The 18,851-nt window shown below is 39.0% G+C and overlaps 1 protein-coding gene across 2 annotated transcripts in view; it reads right to left on the reverse strand.

Annotated features, from left to right (window-relative positions):
- TGFBR3 (transforming growth factor beta receptor 3) overlaps nucleotides 1-279 on the reverse strand; it is a 112,619-nt gene extending 112,340 nt beyond the window's left edge. For both annotated transcript variants that reach the window (XM_084211479.1, XM_084211477.1), the window contains exon 1: nucleotides 92-279. The gene's annotated coding sequence lies outside the window, so the exon portion shown is untranslated. The remainder of the gene's footprint in view (nucleotides 1-91) is intronic.
- Nucleotides 280-18,851: the final 18,572 nt, after the last annotated feature.

Genomic DNA, 18,851 nt, shown 5'->3' on the forward strand with positions numbered 1-18,851 from the left:
CCCGCGCCCGCCCCAGCGGACGGCGCATCCCTGCGGGGCGCCCGGCCCGAATCGCCGCTGTCGGGGCGCCGGTCGCGGCCGCCGCACCTACCCGGCGGCAGGTCTGTCCACGCCGCGTCCCGCGGGGCAGGCGCGCAGCGGCGCAGCTACGCCATGGGCACCGCCGGCCGGGACGGGAACGCAGCCCTCGCCAAGGCCGCCGAGCGCCGGCCACCGCTGCCCGGCCCGCGGTGCGCGGAGGAGGCGGCGAGGAGGCGGAGGCGGAGGAGGCGCGTGTGCGCCCGCCCGGCCTCCGGCCCGGCAGTAACCCCGCGGCCCGCGGGGCGGGGCGGGCGGGCGCGGGCGGTGCCGCCATTGGGCGCGGGGCGGAGACGGCGCCGTGACGGCCGCGCCCGCCGCCACCGCCCCTCGCGCCCGCGTGCCGCGAGCGCGCGCCGCGGCCCCCGCCTGGCCCGTCCCGTCCCACACCTGAGCCCCGCCCGCCCCGCCGGGAGCCGTGAGGGGGACCTGGGTTCGCCCACGGCCCGGCTGTGCTGGCAGCCAGCGGCTCGAAAACCCCCGCGCAGCCGGGGCTAGGGGCACAGTCCCGCTCACGGCAGCCGGAACCGGCAACGGCCTTAAGTTACCGGCCTCGAAACCGCGTGAGGCCGCCGGGCACCGCGTCCGTAACGGAGCCTGGGCTGCGCTCGGTATCGTGCCCAGTGTGAGCGGCGGTGTGACGGTGCCCTGCCCTGTGCACCGAGGTACGTCCCTGCAGCCCCCGAGCGGGCCCAGCTCCCACCGGCGGCTGGCGCAGAGCGAGGCCCCGGCCGCCCCCTCAGTGCTGCCACCCCAGCCGAGGGCAGCCAAAAGCCCACAACAGAACGAGTTTTGGCCAACACCGCAGAGCTGACATCGTTTACAGCAGAGCAAACTGTTCTAGTTCAGTCGAGGTTTATTATACTAGAAAATAACAGAAAGTGCTGTTCAGTGCAGAAAGCACTCTTAAGGTTGTCAAATCCCCCAACTTCAAGACTATCGAGTTGTGGAGCAAACTGTCATTAAGGGAGCTACACCACAGATGAGGCCTTTCCACCCACAACTTTATCCTTCAGCAGGATGAACAGAGTTAGTTTCTGACACAGTCCTGCAACATCAGGTCTGTGCTGCTCTCCAAACCTATAATGTCCTCTAAAGGTCATGGTACCGAGAGCAATGCTAGAACTTGGCAAACATTATTCTAGCAAAACTCCCATCACAAAATTGAGCCCTACTCCTATGACTATCCAAGTAAGCAATTGTTCTTCTGTAGGCATGGAGACAATGTGGAGATATAGAGAAGTAGAGAGGAGTAGTTCTACTCCTCTCTACTTCTCTATATCTCCACATTGTCTCAGCAAAATTTTACTAGTTTAATTGGCTTTCTTACTGTGGGGATTAGGTGTGAGTTCATTTTTTCATAATGCTCTTTGATTTCAGGCCCTTTTCCCTGAGTCACAAATGCCAAATTCTTACATCTACCCAAGAGGAGTGTTACAAGAGTTCAGACACAATTTAGCCACTCTTGAAATGTCAGTTTGCAACCTAGAATAATCCACTGCCATTTACCTTTGACCTCTTTGTGTTTGGACAAGCCTCACTCACAGTTCTGCTGCATGCACCACACATCAGTCCATGGCTAGGTCCCCCAAAGACTAGTCCTCAAAACTACTGCATTATCTGTATATGAGAGCTCTAGCAAGGAAATCAAAGTAAATCAAATAACAAGCATTATGTGTACATTAAATATTTTAGCAAACAGGCTTACAAAACCTGGAGAAAAACCTGCAGAAACAAGTAAAATACAAGTTCAGACTGCTTGTTGGCAGCCTAAGCTCACTTACAGAATTTTTTATTTATTTTTAGCATTTGAAAAGTTGTGCATGTTGGAGCATGACATACCTCCTCTCTTATCACTCTCATACGTAGGATGCAAAATTTTTGCAAGAGGGATGTGGAGGTGGGGGAAGTCCCTTCAACAGAGAAGAACACTAATATTCTACAGCAATATATGTATTTTCAGGCATATTGTGTGTCTACTATATTTCTGCTAGCTAAAATTCCAGACTGCTGATTAAAAATGGGATTGAAACTTGAGCAAACACATTATTTTTATTTTAATTACTAATTTAGGTCCCAATCCTGCAAAAATTAAACAGATTAGGTTCACTCAAATAAGTAGCCATGAGAGCTGTTCAAGTATGTGACATCAAATATGTATGCACAAGCCTTTGTAAAATCAAATTGTTTGTATATAGGTCTAACCTTAGCCAGCTTGTTTTCACCATTTTCACCGATGTTAGTAAGAATTGGTTCTTGTCCATGGAGCCAATTCTGTTAGGTAGTCAGCATCCTTGAGCGAAGTCTAGGATTTACACTGCTTGTCCTGGTGTCTGAAAAAGTTCAAGACTAAGACACAAACATCACTGATTTTTAGTTATAAACTAATATGCAGATGATGTACATGATGTTCAAAGACTGAAGCCATGACAAATTGCCACATTAAAGTACAATTAGGCACGTGGGTTGGGTCACCCAGGAACATAATGATATACAGTTGACTTTGGATTTTTTTTTATTTATACATTTCATGGCAGAATAAACAGAAACCACATAATTTCCTTTTTAAACCATGGAAAATTCCTGCAGTCTTAACTATAGCGTTCAGTCTTTGCAGCTGAGGAACACAATTATATACATAATTTACATTTTACTTACTTTTTAAGTATTTGCTGATCTAGCGATTATCTTCAGTCCTGGGCAGGATTATTGCACTTAGCAGGCATTGGCCCAATCCAGCAATGTAATGTATTACCCTCCCTAAGATGTATGAAAGCTGTGACAGTTCACTTTTGCAGGAGGTTTAGAGGTTTTCATGGTGTGGTGCTACAGAATTAGGCCTAAGTAAATGTAAAATCTTAAAAAATATGCGCTGTCAAAACTATCAACATCACAGTTTTAATTTTTTTCCTCCTTTCCCAGAAAATACAGTAGGGACAGTGCTGTGGATAGCAACTACACATTTACTACTCCCAGAAAGTTCTAGACTAGTTTCAGTTACTAATTTCATGTTCAGGTCATAAAGCCCTTACCTGCCCTGAGGAGCCAGCTGAGTTCAGGTCACCGACACCAGGAGCAGCATCAGTCTGTTAAAATGGCATCCAAGCTGAACTAACTAATCCTTCCCAGCAACGGGTTACTCATTTGGGTATCATTCTGTATTCACAGAATCACAGAACAGTTTGGGTTGGAAAGGAGAATCAGGATTCACTTGCTCTCAAAACTTTAGCATTAAACCTGTCATTGCCTGGCAAATTTCCACAGTTTTAAGAAACACAGAATCTTCTCTGCCTTCTGGAGTGACATTAGACTGGGACCTTGGGACTAAACATGGAGCTGGGGACTGCATGCTGTCATTAATGGGGCAGTGAATATAGTGCCTGCTAATTAATAGATTCTTATGATGGACCCACTGCCATGAGTCCAAGTGCACTTCAAATAGTTGCTGCTGGATGTAGGCATCTGATGATCACTTACCTCTTTATAAGACTATTTAGATGTGCTTCACACACCAAAAGAAATGAAGGGTACAACAGCTCTACAACATTTTTATTTCCAAATTTACTTGGAGATGCTAATTGAAAACAGAGACTTCTATAAACAAGCATCTTAGTATGAAAATGTTTTCTTGTCATAAAGTATTTTAAGATCCCAGAAATTCTTTTCAGACCCTAGTAAGGACTAATTCTCACAACACTCTTTTACTTCATACAGTGCCTAGAATCTTTTCAAGGCTAAAAGATTGTCCCAACCAATAAAGCATTAGAAAAGAAAAAGAAAGCTAGGAAGGACCACGCTATCCTAAGAGCTGTTCCTGTTTGCTTTTAAATTAATGGATCATGTTCTACATTAAGCCAATACAGGTTCTGTAACAGTGGATCCAGAAAACAAGCCAGCAGCCATGTTGTTGAACCACTAAGAACCACTAAAGAACCTCTGGTAGTTTTGAAAGTTCAGAAAACAGTAAGCATGCTAATTCACTAAATTCCAAAAACCAAATGGATGAATAGGCATCCTGAATGGATATCTTGTACATAAGACAGATTTAGAACTGGGATCAAGCACAAGGAGTATGGGTACAGTGATTGCTCAGCACATCCATTCTGTCCCTCTCTGAGGTAAAATGTTGTTCTTTAAAATTAGCATTGTGTTTTAAGCTGATTTATTGTGCCACTAAAGGCAAGGAAAAGAAAGGTCTAGAAGGAATAACCATAGGTTGCTGACTAGTATGGGTTATTATGCTGCATTACATTAACTCCATTGTTTTAGTCATATGACTCTACCCAACAACCTTTAATATGAAGGGTCAGTTAATGTAATTAAGCCATTAAAAGCTTCTTAGGAAATAATTCATTAATACAAACTAATGAGGTAAAATTCTACATTCCTTTCTAAATGATCCTGCATTCCTTGAACATCTAAAACTTTTGCTAAAGGTAAGTAAATGTTAGTGTTGAACTGTTAGGCTTGTCTACACTTGAAAGTTACTTTGGATTAAGGCAGGGAGTGAATTTCAAGTGCAGCAGCAAATCTGGAATAATGCCAAACATGGACAAGTCATGTATAGTACAAACCTGGAAGATACCATGGGTTTTAAACTCACACCAGAGGCTACATATCCAGTTCAAATAGCACATTCTTATAGATTTCAGATTTTAAAAAGGAAGAAAAAAGACCAAAACCCTCCAGCATGACTAACCGTCTCTTTTGTGCCCCCTCTTCTCCTCTGCCTGCCTTACACAGGCTCCTCTATACCCAGCACTCTTCTTGACTCTGATATGCCCCTTACCCTCCTTCCAACATTTTTCTGATAAGATGTTTATAGGCCCTCAACCTACCAAATGCAAACACAACAGAGCAGAAGAGGGAGGAAAGAAAGAGATTATATGAGAGAAGGAAAAAATCAACAAAAGATCAAACACAGAAAATGTGAAACTAGCATACCTTCACTGTTCAATCACTTTCTTCTGGCTGGATCTCATTTCTCATACTGCAGTTGTCTGTTTAGAGCTCAATCCAAAATAAAATCAAATAGGCAAAAGTCAGTAGATTACTTTAAACTGTTCAGTTCCAGACAATGCTCTTTATGTTTGATCATAACACAACTACAACTTAGTCACATAACATTTATTTAATAAGATATACTTTCAGATTCAATATATTAAATAACTGATACTCACCTTCTAATATCTAAAATATGGAACTATACATATGGTTAAAACTACCTGTGGTTTGCAGGATTGGGTTCCAAACTGCTGTATTCTGTTTTGAAGTTCATGTTGCATGCTTGTGGTTTCAAAACCAAATTATGGGTGAAATTCTTTGTAGCCAAGATGAAAGTATCACAGGTTCTTCATGTCTACACTTTCCTAATTATTTCATTGTTTTTATCTATATAATTCCACAGGGTGCCAAATGTTTTACTGAAAAACATCAAGACAAAGCTGCTGCATAGAAAGCTAACAACTTCAATAAGCAAAGGTAAGTGACTGAAATGGACGTGAGAAAATGTAACTGTGCATTGAAGTTTGACACGCTGTTATAATTATTTGTCTTGGATGTTTTCTTCTAGCCCTTTTGATCTTTAGTTGATCTGGTTTTCTCTTTTTCCTCCCAATCTGATTTAATTGCAAGGACATGATAAAATGGGTCACAATAAAGAAATGGAAGGAGATTTATGTACAGTCTGCCTCACAGACAAAGCAGAGCCAAAAACCAAGCTGCTAGATAGATAGTCATTATCTTTCATAAGGTAAATTTTAACCGCCACAGTAAAGATGCCTGAAATAAGACTGGTTTAGCTATATTTCTGTCACATAATTAATAGGTTGGCTAGATGTTCAGAATCTAGCTATACTTGCCAATTAAATGTCATATCAAGTAAACAATCAAACCTAAAAAGCCCCATAAAAACCTCCACCAAACCAAAAAAAACAGAAGTTGCAAGTTCTTATTTTATTAAATAAATCTACTGTTTTATTATCAGTCTCCAAAGTGGTTTGAGGAGGAGAAGGTCATGAGATGTTTATAAGGCGATGCAGTGTGGTATTTTTGAAGCCCAATATAGGTAGTCACATTTTAAAGCAAAGCCATAAAGGAGCCTCTCTTCAGTATACAGTGTGTTTCCAAACATGCTCCCTGCAACAAAAAGTCACCCATTTAAACCTATTAGATATATGAACCTAAATACCAACCTGTGGCAAAATTTTGGGATTTGAGAATTACCAAGTAATGCATTGCTCATGCTCCAAATTATTCCTTGTTTAAACTCTTAAGATTTGAGGAAGGAACTCTGCACTGCTGCTCTGTGCTTGGGTTTAGCACTGCTCCTGGAGAACACGCCATTTTTTTTTCTTTCACAATGGAAATTACCAATACTATTGCAAAACAAATTTGTAAAATGGCTTAATTTAATACTTTCCTATGGGACTTACAGTTTAGATCCAGCTGGAATTGTGAAGCAACATAAAAGTTTTTCCATCACATATACAGTGCAGCATTAACTCTTTCAGAGAACATATTCTTTTGTCTTTGTGTTTATGAGAATTAGTCTTTATGCAAGTATTAGATCCAAGTGATCTGCAATACACTACATTCTTTATTTTTCTTTAGACTGCTACTGACTAATGCCTTTATGTTAGATATTTGTTTGTTTTTCTCATGTGTTATTTCATCGTCCCTGGAATTACAATGACACGTGCCAGGGAATGTGACCCATCAGTCTTAACTGTCCTTCATTGAGTCTGAATGGGGATCTAAGGCAAGTGCATACATACATACATACATACATACATACATACATACATATGTATGAATGTAATATATACACATATATTATATGTATGTAATATACATATATCTATTATATGTAATATATATATATGTGTGTGTTTTATATATATATATTACACTTTATTCTGACACATAATTTGCTTCTAGAAGGCTTTAATGTCATACATTGATTCATGAAGTATCAATTATTTAGTGCAGATGTGTGTGAATTGCTGTAAAAATCCAGTCTTTGTTGCCATTTACACATTAAAAAAGCCAAATGCAAGTTTCTTTTCTCTTTAAATATGCACAAAAAATCAGGAGAGATCTTGAGTAATGAGACAGAGGAGTTAAAAACAACCTTCCATCTGCTCCTTTACCAAATCCTGAGGGAAAAGATTGGTCTTTCAACCCCTTGGGTCTCTTGATTGCACTAGTGAGAAAAAGACTTGTCGAGAAAGACAATTTTTCAACATAAAAATCAACACAAATAACTCAAAAGCAGCTGACCAACACCCCTAATCACAGCACATATCTGAAGACAAAAAATGAGAAATACAGGATCATAAGCAGTCCAGAGTATATTCAGCTAGCTGTATTTTCATTAATAATTCTCTCTATGAGCCCAGACACAAGCCCTAGTAATTTTCACAGCTGCTTCTTGTAAGCCACCACCATTCCCTCCCTTGCACAACTTCAAAGGAATTTTATGTATTTCTGGATTATTACTTCCACGGAACTGGCAATGTCAAATATGAAGGTGATAATGAGCTGAAGGACATCAGCAAACTCAGCAGGTCAGAGCCAGTGCCCCCAGTGTTATCAGGTGGAAATTGCTTAAAAGCAGGGACAGTCCAGGCCTGCTATACCAGAGGGCCAAGAACCTTTTGCACAAACCAGGTTGCTTACACTTGCCACCTGTAACCTTCTCATCTGTCAAACCATCTGTGTTTAGCAGACAGGCAAGAAAACTTCATTCTCAGTGCTGTTGAAAACCATGGACTATTGGAAACAATCAAAGGCAAGTTATGCCTTTAGCAGAGATTATAAATACATGCATCCAGTAAATTTACTATTCAGGCCTTTCACATTTTGCTGTTGCCTGAAGGATTAACTTTCTCTTAAGGACTGGGAGTTTCATTTGCATTTAATTTTTTTTTAAGGTCTTTAGAGGCTGGCATGGTAGATGGACACCATAGCAATATAGATCTGCAGGAGGTTTCAAAACTTCTGAAAATCTCATGTTTTTATGAACTAACCAAAAGGTACCTAGGAGTTTTCAACTTCTATAGGGGGTAAGAGCCAAAAGTTTGAAGAAAGAAACATTATATACATACATTTTCTTTTTGATACTTCATTTGTTTAAGAAGAAAAAATGGAAAAATCTACAAACCATTTCTATACAATGTGCTTTTTTTAGAACATGGAAGGAAAACTTTGCCTACACTAGAAAATACACTGATCTATACAAGTACACAGAGAGAGATAGAGAAGTCTATAAACCAGAGACTTTTTTATCTCACAAATAAAGAACACATTTTTTCAGATTACTTAAATATCTAGATATTTACATACCAAGAGACAACAGAAGCAGAATAGTTAACTACATTGAAAACTGTTCCTAATATGCAAACCACAAAACTATCACTATGAGGGTGAGAAAGGCCTCATGCTAAAGAACACTGGCTGGCCTCCATCTGTCTCATCCTGTTTCTCCCGTGAAATAGACCAACCACTTTGTTAATGAACAGTAATTAATTCCAGAAGGAATAGGAGATACAAGAGCAGATTCCCATAATCTTTTTTTTAAAAAACAAGATCTGTTCATGATCAGGCTGTGGGTATCTCTCCAATAACAACTAGCCAGGTACAATAGGAAGGGATCTACAGAATAAAATCATATGTGTTGAGAGTCTGGTATCTACACTAGACACAGCTTATTGGAAGTTATTTCCAACCAGTTCCAGTGTGGACTGCATGTCCATTAGTTGCTGGAGCATGTTAGGTCCTGGGTCCCAGTTTAATTTTACTCAGGAGGTAATCCCATTTGTGTACTCTGACACTGTAAACCACCTCAAAAATGAAAGCCCTGCATGTGGGAATGACCAGGATATTCATTTCCAAAGCCTGTTCCTGGTCCAACTGAAAATGCTGACGGAGGCATATCCCAAATACCTCAAAGGACACAATTTTACTCTAATTTCTCTTCAGGGACACACATGGGCAAGAGAAATTTGCAAGTAAGATACTGCAGAGCACTGACAGCACTAGCACTTGCTACCTGCCAAATACATGCACCTGATACGATTCTAAGATGTTCACGTTCAAATGGAATGCAAATTCACAAAACATTTCCAGGTCTTTGCTTCTAAGTGTCAAAATCCATGCCAATGCAGAGAAATCGCTTTCTTGTACTGCTCTGCCCTTCTTCCTTCCTATTTTGACTCCTTGTTGTGTCCAGGATTTGGACTGGCCCTTTGCTAGGGAGAACTTCACTGACTGTCCATGAAAGGATGGTAGAATCCTTCTCCCCAGAACTCTTTCTTCTCTCAAACAAAACACAAGTGACTCTTCCATTAGAATTGGAACCTTATATACCCATACATATCCTTGTATGTGTGAGGTAAATACACCAGAACAGATACTGTATTGTGCTATTATTTTGTAAATGGTTTTACTTCTTCAAGTTAAAAATATTCAGCCGCAGTTCTATTTCATTGTATGGATGGAGTTCAGATCCCTGAAGAGAAAACCACTTAATTCCTTGGTTCAAAAAGTTCAATATTAGACATGCAAAAGTAACCAAATTCTCTTAAGTGCACAAGGGATTACAGAGGTTATTTCATAACAGCTGCATAATAAATCCCAAATACATTAATGATAAAACAGCCTTATTTACCATAGGTTGAGAAAACTTTCTTTTTTACCAAAACAAAGAGTGATTCTTCAGATACAACATATTTCTTTTACCTTTTATTTCAAAAAGTACAGTGGCAACAAACAAAACCATTCATCCAGCAGAAAGGCAGTTAGCTTCTGCTAGGTCAAGTTAGCAAAAAACAGATAAAACATCTGACTGGGCTGCTGTCTTTTCTAATTACAGGTCATGCAGTGAATGTTTGAGAGTAAATCCTGTCCTAAGTAGTAATACTAAGGCCTATATTGATTTTGTGTATTTGTTGAATTTCTGTGCGTAAAAAAAAAAAGAGTCCGAACTATTCAGCAGTTTAGTTGCATTTTCTTGTTCTATGTGTAGTTTTTGAAATGCAGGCTTGTTGTACTACTCAAAACTTGGACCTTGGTAATGATTAGTATTTTATTAACAATGCTAGATGTACATTTTTTACTGTAACCATATACATCTCTCAGAGGGGCATAATCTGGGGACCATTCATAGCTCATATTTGTTTTCCCCATGCAGCCTCACATGTGGTGAACAGCTGTAGCAGTTGTAAAATTGTCTTTACACATTACACATGCTGTTGAATATAATATACATACACATTATGTATGAAGCAAGTCCTGAAGCAAAATTATGTACTGAATATTTCTATTTACTTATTTTGTAAATGTCTGTCTTTATTTAAATAAAGACAAATTATTCCTTTCAAATTCTAGCAACAAAATAATAGCACTTAATTATTCAGAATTGCAGGTTTACCAGTTCTTACCACAAGCAAGCCTTTTAACCACATCCCCTATGGCAAGGAATCAAATGCTTCAAAAGTGAAACTGCAAAGCAACTGTTACTATGGTACTGTGACCAGCTCCACTGCAATAAAATACAGAAATGAAAACGTAAATTGTTGCTTACATATACATTTTGCTCCAGGGTACTATAAGCAAAAATGAAAACAGCTGGCAGTGAGTCACCCTTCGAGATAATAAATATTGCTAATATGAATCTGATGTGTTGAAGGGTGGGATGAAGCTCCAGAGACTAACACTCCCCTCGTTAATATTCTATACCAAATTGAAAGAAAGGCGGGGTGGTTTCCCCATCTCTAGTGTGAGCTTAGTTTTCTGAACACAGCTTAATCAATCCCCACAGAGCTATCTTATCTGCAAGGCTTGTGAAAAATATCTGACAAGTAAATGGTTAGCATTTGGAATGGACCACACTGAGTGAAGTAACAGTTATTTCATAAGAGATTTCCCATGGTATATATTCCCAAACCCAACGATGAGGCCTTCACTCCCACACCCACCACAAATGATAATATTTGAATCCTGTGCTATACTATTAATACACTCAGGGCCATTTTAAGCAGCAAAGTACATACAGCCAAGCACACTAAAAGGATAGTGTATTTCTTGGTTATTATTAAAAAAAAGGAAAGCAGATCTGTTTCAATGAGGAACACTTCCCTCTGCTCCCATTTTCCATCTGCCAACAAATAGAGGTACTGCACGTGGGACATAATATCAGAAAGAAAAGTGCTATGCAAACCCGCTGTTTAATAGCTATGTTAATATGAGCAACCTTTTTTTTTTAGGAGGCTCCTTTTTCTGCTTTGTCACAGTCCTCGTAACACGTTCAAAAGAATAAGCATTATTCTGAAAATCATTATTAGTTGTTTATTATTATTATTATTATTTCAAAATTATTTACAATTAATCACAATATTTTGATCAACTATATACTGTAGAAATGTGCTATCCTTTGATTTTAAGGTTAGCATGTATAAAAAGAGAAGCAATTGCACATACAAATTGTCTGCAAGTCTTTCACACTCATCTACTACATTTGCTGCATACACTAAATCTGGTCAGAGTAAACTTAAATATTTGTCTTGTCAATTTATTTTTAAAAAAAGCAAATATGAATTTAATCTTACTTGTGGATCTGAAAAAAGAGCTTACTTTAGCTTGACAGCTGATTCAAGAAATTTTACAAAACATTTTCATGATAATATCTAATTACAGCACTCTCTCTTTTGCTTGTTTAAAAAAAAAAACATGAAAAAACAACAAACCCAACTTTTACAAAGTGGTTTTACTTTACTACTTTTAGTATTACCGTATGTTTGTTCTTCATGCCAGAACAGCACCTGGATTATTGTGGTGCTCTGATATAGGGGATCATTTTACCCATCTGTGCCAGTGAAGTTCTTAGGGAAGTTTATCCATAATGCATATCTTATGAAGCCCCAGTTCTACCATTACTGATGTATGTACCAATCCATTAATACGTTTTTCCCCTCAGAGTTAATGAAATTGCTCAAGTGTGTGAGTTTTGTTGCCAAGAACTATGATGAGATCATCTGCCTGGAGAGATGCAAGTTGGAACCCCTCACCATTTCGTTTTGCATGAATTCAGATCTCCTAGTGGAACTAGCAAACAAATGCTAGCCAAAGACCAAGACTCAAACAAAGATGAGACTCAGGCCAGAATAAGCAAAGAAAAAAATACATGCTATGTTGTAGGGCGCTGCTTTTTCTTCCTTGTGTGGGATACTGCATAATGCAACCAAGGTTTTGATAGCTCTGTTTATTGGGAATATTCACACATTGACACAAGTTCCTGAATCTGGCCACTGCAGATTAAACACCCTGTGACTTCTAACATTTAGGCATAAGTTCATCAGATAATATGCTCTACCAAAAGTTAGTTTTTTTAATTTCTGTTATCACTGTAATTGTCATCTAGCTAAGCCATTGCTGGTACATGCAAGCGAGACTGAACTTCTATCCAAGGATTATCAACATACCTACTATAAGAGATCCAGAATCAGTTTCTTCAAACATACAGAGACTGGCTTTTTTTTCAGCAGGGATCTGGGAGAAAAGGAGGAGGGGGAGTTGGAGATATCCTCCAACCAGGAGAGTAACTTCCAATAATCACTTACAGATGGCAGAGTAATGTTCTAGGATCTTCCTATTTGTCCAAAGCTATTATTTGTAACATATGCAGAATGAAAGCCCCTTGCATAAGACTGTAAATAAGATTCTTGACTGAACTAGTTGTGGCTCAGCCAACTTCAGCCCTTGGGACAGGGAAGTGCAAAGAGGGTAAAAGAGGCCTAATTTAGTAGTACCACACTTAGGTTTTCTTTTAATTTTGCCATTACTTTAGAGATGGGATGTCTTTAGCATTTAGATTCCAAATCACCACAAAACTATTGTAAATGCCAGTGATAAAGCAAGTAAAACCACACCCAGCATTATAGGAGAAAGGTTAGAATTTGGACATGGAAGAGAAATGAGAAAAAATGAGAGTTTTCACTTAGAATGTATAAAAATTCACTGCTTAAAAGAGAATTAAATGCATCCAAGTAGGGTAGCTCATATATATTGACGAGAGTTTATGTTTAAGTGTATCCAGTTTTCACAGTAAAGTTCAACATATAATTAATCATATTTCAGCAGTAAATGTTAGAATGCTGAATGTCTCATTTATTGGAAAGCACTTCCAAGGTTTCAATTTCAGATAGTCTCATTCAAAGTAGCTGTTTCGTAGAAATTATTTGTAAAAATTAAAATAATAGTTGATCTTCATGCTAGTTCTTAATTATCAGATAAAACTCTTAACAGTGTGTCTTTCATGTAAACCAGGGGCACACTGGTGCTGATGTATTTCCTTTACACATGAAAATTAATTGTTTACAGTGTCTGTCATCACCTGTACCTCAGAATCAGAGACAATTTGACTGCATCCGATTTTCATTAGGATGCCAATCAGCATTTCTTTACAGCAAAAAGACACTAAAGTGTGTGGAAAAGCATCAAGCTGTGTCTGGCACCCAGGTTTGCTGACAGGGGAGCAAATCAGGAAAGAAAAGCACACCTGAAGTCTCCTAGACCCCTGTGTTGGAAATCAGTAGATGGGCCAATACTTCCTTTCCCCAGCCCTAAGCAGCCAGAGGGGTGCCTGGCAGTGCCCTGCTCCTACAGAGGGACACAGGATTCCTGGCAGGAGCCATGAGAGCTCCAGCTCCTCACCGGCAGCACTGGGGTACCTGACCAACTTGAGCTACATTGATGGCCCCAACACTGGAGCGGCAGCTTCTACCCTTGGTGCTTCTACAGGCTAGTGCAAAGTAGGAGGTTGAGCTGCACTTTGCTTACACCCTAGGACCTAGAAACACACTCAGAGTCCCCCAAAGCTAACAAGGGTCAGGGCACTGCAAGGACCTCGTTCTACATCATGGGGAATTACTGTCATGGGCGTGCACTGTTGTGCTGGATGAGGCCCATGGTTCAACTGGTGCAGAGCTTTGCCCTTGGCCACAGCTGCCTCATAAAACTTCAAGGTGTTTTGCAAGAGGTCGTTGGGTCACACCTGCCTCAAGTAAAGATTCTTCTAGACCCCATAAGTCAGTAGCATACGTGTTTATCTCTCCTCTAAAATACTTAAATCTTTACTTAACAGTATGTCAAATCTGAGTAAGGATGGTTTTAGGGGTTTTTTGTTGGGTTTTATTCATGGCCAACTCTTTTTCTAGATCCCAATAAACTCTAGATACCAAACCATATGCTGAAATAATTATTTCCCCAGAGACAATATGCATTGCATGACAAAACTTCATTTCAATTTTGCAGGCAAAACATTTCAGTTTCATGACTATCTTATTCTGTGCTTTGTAAGATAAAGTGAACAGCCATTCCTTCTCTAACTTAGCAACATTTGCAATTACTTTTTAAAACAGAAGAGTTATGGCACATCTTATTTATCTAAGGTATATAATTATCTTTTTTGAAGTTTTTCACCTCTCTCAATTTGAAAGCTTTTCTGGATTTTTATCATTCCTTTTGACCAAATTAATCTTGATGTAGCCTGCTGTAATTTGGGGTGAGAAAGACATTGCAGCAGCAGGAGTCTTAGAAACATCTGTGACAGATACTCTGTCTTTTATGTTCCTGTTATATTCACAGTGCACAGTGATGAGATGTAGGGAAAGCCCCTTGCTTGAATGCACACAGGGAGTTGAGGATGCTTACAAGCAGCAGCACTGGGCTTTCTGTATTCATAGATGTCAAAAAGACAAATAACATCTCTATAATTTTACTTGGAGGCAAAACATTTTGCCCAACAATAACAGAAGACAGTTTCTCTCTGTATTAACAAGAAGTAGCAATGCAGAAAAGTGAAATGTTTCCAGCACTGAGGTTAATAATTTTAGGACATGTCCAACGGCCCTTGTTGGAAACCATGTACAAATGAGGACTGGCATTTGCCAAAACTTTTCATCTGGAAGGAACACTGAAAGAATTGAAAGATATTTCAAATTAATGAAAAAGTAAATGGCGCATTAAAAATTTTACAGAATATGTATTCAAAAGAACTTCAGCAACACAATTCAATTTAGGTTTCCCAAGAGCCTCTAATAAAAGGAAAGTATTGAATAGGCCTTTATTCATATTTCATGAACTATCAGAATTATTTATGTTCCTAGATAATTTTGCAGAAAGCTACAGCTAACTGAGCACCACCTAAGAAATTTACATATTCTGAGTAAAATCATACAGGACAAGATTGCTTCAGGTGGTAAATTGTACTTTAATCCTCAGATCCTCACTACAGGACAATAATACCTGAACAGAAGCAGATTTTGCACAGAGAAACCAGTCTGAGATTTCTCTCAGTGTTTCATTTGTTTGGTAACATAGCCAATGAGCAGGGGCTTATTCTGCAAGAATGAGCTGTCACAAGCCTCATATTTACAAACTGCTGCAGCTGTAATGAAGCTCAATCCCACCTCTGTTCATTGCACGCATCAACACTTCACACTTCTCAAAATTTACCATTAATGCATGTAGTACAAAGTGTTTGTAGAATCTTTTAAGTATCCTGTAAGACTCCACTTCAGCTCCTCAATCTAGCTATTCAACTATGCATAAATAAATTTGTTCAAAAGTATTACTGTCGTTTACAATTATGAAGCTTTAAAATTAATGAGATGCAATATATAACAATAAATTAGATTTTTTCACTTGTTCATATTTTCCTAGATCATCATTTCTAATAAGTAAAAGAGGGGACAAGATAAAAACCTCAATTACCTTTAGCAATAAAAATACTTCTATCTAAAAAATCCATAATCATATAATCATTATACATATGGATCTGTTCATGTCTTTTTTTTTTCATTCTAAGCAGTAAAATGTCTCAGTTATGTTAAAATTATGCAAACAGAAAGGAAGAGTATCTGCCATACTACAGAAGCAACTGCTGTCTCTGTTCTGTGGCAGCCATAGAAAAATCTCTGTGAATATGTAAACAAACAAAAAACTCTACCTCCTTTCCAACAATTTTCCAACAATTATGTTGCAACTGCAATTCAACAAAATATGTTTTCAATGTGCAGTAATTAATTTATTATTCTACTATAAACCTACTTCCACTGCCAGCCTAAGATTTTAGCTTGATAGAAAATTATAATTTTATTTCTGATTAACTTTTCACTTTAGATAAAATTCTAAAAAAATTTTATATTACTAAACTGACCTTCATTTCCATTTCAGTAGTACTCCTATAAGAAGGAACAGAACAACAGCACTGAAATAATGTAAGGTATCTGGTTAATTAAAAAAGGTTTCATAAAGCAAATTTTACCATGTTAAATCTACCTGGGAGTTATTTCTTCTTTAGTGAAGAGAAAGATATAGTTCATAATTATTAGTTTTTAATTCTTGACTAGTGAAGTCAAGAGCTGTGGTGCCTCCTGAGAGCTGTAAGAAATCCTAGGCTTGATCCAGCTCTTATTAACTTTAACAAAAGCTCCAGTTTTCCCTTGATATCTCTACTGTACTGCAGGCAAACAATCTTTTTCATTTCTTTTCTTCTACCCTTTCACAGATAATATATTTGTTTATAATGAAGTAAAAAACCTATTTTCTGCTTAATATAGGAATATATTTTCATTCATATTCATTCATATTTTGAGAGTATTAATTTTAGTTATTAAGTTGATTAACTGGATTAATCCAATACTCTAATGAATACAGAGCACTTACACCTTCCACAGAATTACAGGGGTTTAGATCTATTTTGGGACTAAACTCTAAACACATTCTTTTACAATACAGCTGTAATTTCATCTGGCACTCAGCACAAGAACCTACAGAAACAGCTGAAAATACACAAAGTACCTGGATGCATTTTTTTCCTCCAATATGGACACTGTACACATTGTATGCACAATAATTTGTACACAAAGTACAGTGGGATTCGTCCCCTGCTGAATAGGGAATGCTGAAAGGTCACACTGGTAAAGAGTCAAGTAATATCTCTGCATTTAGAACGTTCCAGTGCTGGATGGGTACCACAGTGGATTTATGTTTTCAAGAATCACCTGGAAAAGGTATAGGAAGACATGAAAACAAGTTGCACAGTTTTTGTTACTCGGAGGCAGAAAAGGTGTCCAGAACAATTTGCTCTTAATGGCTGTTTTAGCTCAAAAGAGGCCCTGAAGTGAAGAATAAACAAACTGTCACAGGAACAGAGCATAAGTCTCTTAAGATCAGGGTTAAGGTTCATTGGTACAATTGCTCTTGGCAAAACATTACTGCATCTTGGATTAATCTTGGCATATAGACAAATATAAAGGTACAGCACTAATGTACATATAATACCTTTTCTGTAACCCGTGCACATGCAATACAACCAGATGCATCATGCAAAATACAGCATATTGCCAAAATGAAATGGGAATTCTAAATATGTTGAAACAGAGGTTTAGAAATTCAGAAAGCTAGATAATAATAAACAAAAGTTAGATAAACAGGCTCTGCTGTCAGCCTTACACAAGTTGTATTACTCTTGTTTAAGCTAAAACAGACTCCAGCCAACCATTTATCTCAAAAAAAAAAAAAAAAAAACAGCTATCCCATCTACAACTTGCCCTCAGCTTCCCCCCTCCCCGCCCAAAAAAGCCTCAACTTTTTTTTTTTAAAAATATTAGTTTAACATACTTTGAACCCCCCATGAATATAACCAAATATGCACAGTAGTTTCATGCTGGAGGGGTAAATCCTCCACATAATTATTTAAATATTATTATATTATTGAAAAGTCTCTCAATTTTGCATCAGTAAAAAGAAAAGTTGTACCAAAATCTGCTTCTCTTCTGTCTCATTATTTGTTTTCACCGAGTACCAGAGTCCTGAATCTAGGCACCTCTCACTCCCAGCAACGTCTCTCCCAACACTCCCCTGCCCATTCCAGCTTAAGGCATTTCAGCCCTTGAAGCTGGCTCAGAAGCACTCAGGATGCAGTCTCAACCTGAGCACCCTGTTCTCCTTTGCCACTTTCAAGGTTCAAAGCTCCTGTAGGGATTGTTGAGCTTCAGGCAGCGGCCATATGCAGAAGCTGGGACAGTGTTAGCTGCAAGAGGTGGGATGCAGAAAGGACCTCTGTCACCTCCTCCCTTGTGAGGTTCCTCATTCCCTTTCTACAGACTGTAGCTTTAATTATCACACCACCTCAACCTCGGAAAACATATCACCACCGTGATAAAGTGAGAAACATTTCCCACAAGGACTGTTAATATTGCAAGAACAGAGCTGCAAATCCATGCTGTTTATCCTTCCTCATTTATTTGCAGAGCATAGCTGAGAGGATGAAGGAGGAGGAGCCATTCTGATACTGAAAGCAAGCATGTGCATCCCAGGGCAGCATTGCACTATCCTTCCTCCTCCCTAATAAATAATGCTGGTCAGCATTACCTGTTAGAGCAACAGCAGTGACAGGCTGTTGGATTTCTGGACTGGGCAAACTCCCCAGGACTGGGCTGGTCACTTACTAAGCCTCTCCATTTGCTGATACACTGCTCCCTTCACAGGCTCCTTGGCACAGAGAGCTGGAATATTCCCACTGGCTTCAAATATTAGTTCTTTTTTCCATTAGGATATTTTAGCAACTGTTGTACTCTCCAGGAGTTCTCTGGCCTGAAACAAAGTTAGAATCAGCTCTGGTAATAGAGGAAGGCCAAGTTCTAACCTTATTTAACAGTATGTTAAGACATAATGTGCCTGTGGACACTAATAGCAAGAGCTGCTGC

The sequence above is a fragment of the Fringilla coelebs genome, assembly GCF_963513975.1.
Source record: "Fringilla coelebs genome assembly, chromosome: 9".
NCBI classification, from domain to species: Eukaryota; Metazoa; Chordata; class Aves; order Passeriformes; family Fringillidae; genus Fringilla; species Fringilla coelebs.